We start from the raw sequence: 596 nt of genomic DNA on the forward strand, positions 1-596 counted from the left end.
CTGTAGTGAATACTGTAGGACACTGTAACATGGTAAGTACTTGCATATCTAAATGTAAAGAAGGGCTGAGCACAGTGGCTCACGCCTGTAATACCAGCCCTCGGAAGGCTGAGGTGGGTGGACCACCTGAGGTCAGGAGTTCGAGACCAGCCTGGCCAACATAGCAAAGCCCTGTCTTCACTAAAAATACAAAAATTAGTCAGGCATGGTGGTGTATCCCCGTAACCCCAGCTACTAGAGGGGCTGAGGTAGGAGGATCACTTGAACCCAGGAGGTGGAAGTTGCAGTGAACCTAGATCACGTCACTGCACTCCAGCCTGGGCAACAGAGTAAGACTCCATGTCAAAAATAAAATAAAATAAAGTAAAATAAACATAAAGAAGGTAAAATAAAAACATGGTATTGTAATCTTATGGGACCACCGCCATATATGTAGTCTGTCATTGACTGAAACATCATTATAGGGCATATAACTAGAATTTAATAAATCAAGTTAAATATCTTTGTAATACTGTATCCTTCCATGAAAGGAAAATGGTATGCTCTAACCTGAGTTTTCTTTTCTTTTCTTTTTTTTTTTTTGAGACGGAGTTTTG

This window comes from Cebus imitator, unplaced genomic scaffold, assembly GCF_001604975.1.
Source record: "Cebus imitator isolate Cc_AM_T3 unplaced genomic scaffold, Cebus_imitator-1.0 Scaffold69, whole genome shotgun sequence".
In the NCBI taxonomy this organism is placed as follows: Eukaryota; Metazoa; Chordata; class Mammalia; order Primates; family Cebidae; genus Cebus; species Cebus imitator.